Source organism: Mastomys coucha, unplaced genomic scaffold (assembly GCF_008632895.1).
Source record: "Mastomys coucha isolate ucsf_1 unplaced genomic scaffold, UCSF_Mcou_1 pScaffold22, whole genome shotgun sequence".
In the NCBI taxonomy this organism is placed as follows: Eukaryota; Metazoa; Chordata; class Mammalia; order Rodentia; family Muridae; genus Mastomys; species Mastomys coucha.
This window is the reverse complement of record NW_022196905.1, coordinates 130,947,726-130,950,417: the sequence shown is the minus strand read 5'-3', so window position 1 is coordinate 130,950,417 and position 2,692 is coordinate 130,947,726. Positions and strand designations below refer to the sequence as shown.

The 2,692-nt window shown below is 50.7% G+C and overlaps 1 protein-coding gene across 2 annotated transcripts in view; it reads left to right on the top strand.

The window, feature by feature from the left end:
* Window positions 1–2,692, top strand: part of Col26a1 (collagen type XXVI alpha 1 chain) — a 147,465-nt gene that overhangs the window by 23,202 nt on the left and 121,571 nt on the right. The gene's annotated exons all lie outside the window — the stretch shown is intronic.

Sequence of the window (2,692 nt, the reverse complement as noted above, 5' to 3'; positions counted from 1 at the left end):
GGGGGGGGCAGGGGCTAAGTGCTTGCTGTACAAGCATGAGGACCTGAGTTTGGATTCCCAGCATCTCTGTCACAGCTGGGCATGGTGCTGTATGTCTAGAGCCAGTGTTTGTGGGATGCAGAGACAGATACAACCCTGAATGTACTTGGCTGGTCAGTCTAGCCAAACTGATGAGCTTTGGGTTTGGTGAGGGACTGTGTTTAAAAAGGTGGAGAGAGATTGAGGAAGGTACTCCGCATTGACCTCTGGACTCCATTGTACTCCATGTGTACTCAAGTGCACACACACACACACACACACACACACACACACACCAGTAGAAAAAGATGAGGTATAGTAACATTTACGGGTCCAGAGACCATGTCATTGAAAAGGAATTTATTACTTACAGATCTCAAGAGGAAAGGGTGTGATACAGGGGCTACAGAGCTAAGGCAGCAGGTAAGGGACGGAAAGATGGCTCAGAGGGCAAAGGCATTGGCTGATGGGCCTTTCAATTCCTGGGACCCACATGGTAGAAGGAAAGAAGAGACTCCTGCAGGTTGTCGGCTGACCTCCACATGCGCACCCCCCCCACACATGTGCATAGAAAACACATAAAACGAAATGAAAATGTAATAAAAGAAGTAACCGTGCACGCAGTTATTAGGGGGAATAGCACTGGCACTACTTTCCTGATATGAACCTCAGATGCCATCGGGTGACCTTGTTCCTGGGGAGACTTGACACAAATACCTATTTACCAAAGATAGGAAACCACTGACAGACCAGAGAAGGCTGGACTCGTGGGTCTATTGAGGTTACTTACAGGAGCATGGGATGACCAAAGGTCCCAGGATCACTGAACGTCCATCCCAGCACCGGTGACTAGTCATGGAAGCTGGAGCCCTAGAGAAGGGGGAGGGGGAGGAGGAAAAGCACTTTTAAGCCTTCACCGTTTCAAATGTCCCCTCTACAGGGATAGAAACTTATCCCGAGGAATTCTAGCGCAAAGCCTGGCAAAGTCACCCGGGGATTGATTAAAAGAAACCTTTCTGGTAAAGGAACTGTAAGCCATTAGCGTTCAGATTTTTCATGGATGAACCTAATTCGGTGCATTCTGCAGCCTGCGATGGATTTAATTTTCTGTTTGATCCCACAGTGAAACCCACAAGCAAGCAAGGCAGTGGCTCCCGGGACTAGGTGCGGAAGCCCGGGCTTCTCCCGCGCTCTGTGGGAATCGCCCTCGCTGTGTCTGCAGGGGTTCCTGGAAGGAAAACCCTTTAATCAGGGAGACGGCAGGGTGTGTGGCATGGGAAAGAGGGTGGGTTGGAGGATGGCTCTGCAGGGACGAATCAAGAACTTAAAACAGTTGCAGATCCTCTGGGTGATTCTGGGTCTTTCTTGTGGTAATGGTGGTGGGGTCCCCATGGAGCCGGTAGGACTTGGGCGAGGCAGTCTGGGGAGAGAAGAGGGGAGAGGTGGGCTCCTTGAACCTTCCACCAGGGGGACATCTGCCTTTAATCAATGCTGAGAACAAGGGGGGGGGCAATTAATTGCCTGTAACAGACTGAGGGCAGCTCAAATTTCTCCGGTCTGCTGCAGTGGAGGCAGGGGTCTCAGCTGCCCAGGCCGCTATGCCTGGGGAGGAGGCCGGAGGAAACGCTCCGATGCCTGTCGCTGTTCAGGTCCTGTCCCCTTACCTAAAGGCCACTGCGTGCCTTCCTATAGCCTCAGGCAGGGGCATCGAAGTCCTTCTCCCATGGCTCTTTTCTGAACCGGCCCTGGCCTTACTTTGCAACTCCCCCACCCTCACCCCCAAACAGCTACTCTAGCCTTACAGAGCTGCTCCCTATACTTCTGGGACTTTTGGTTTTGGGTTGTTTTTTTTTTTTTTTTTCCAAATTCTTATTTTGTTCATGGAAGGTGGAGTAGGGAAGCCCTCATCTATCTGTCTGTCTGTCTATCTTGCAGGGCTAGGGAATGGAACTCAGGGCCTGTGTATTCTAAGTGTTCTGCCTAGACTACCCTCCACCGCCCAATGAGGAGCTAAGGTAGTGCTTGTCCACCCGTGGGTTGCGACCCCTCTGGGAGGTCAAACTATCCTTTTGCAGGAGTCACCTAAGATCATTCTACATATCAGATATTTACATTACAATTCATAGCAGTAGCAAAATTACAGTTATGGGGTAGCAACAAAAATAATTTTATGGTTAGGGGTCATGACAACATGAGAAGGTATATTAAAGAGTTGCAGCATTAGGAAGGTTGATAAGTACCGTGATGTGACTCAGTGGTAAAGCACTTGCCTAGAACATTTCTGTGAGGGGACTGGGGGCGTGGCTCAGTGGTAGAGCCCCTGCCTAGAATTCCCCAGTGAGGGGCTGGGGGCGTGGCTCAGTGGTAGAGCCCCTGCCTAGAATCCCCCAGGGAGGGGCTGGGGGCGTGGCTCAGTGGTAGAGCTCCTGCCTAGAATCCCCCAGGGAGGGGCTGGGGGCGTGGCTCAATGGTAGAGCTCCTGTCTAGAATCCCCCAGGGAGGGGCTGTCATTGTCTCTCAAATGTACATTTGCCAAGAATAGCCAGTGAAGGGTTGAGCACATGGCTTCATTGTTATGAAATATAGAATTCCATGTTCAGTGAGAGACCATCTTGAAAAATAATGTGGAAAGTGCCAGAGGTAGCCATTTTGATATCAATTGGTCTTCATACAC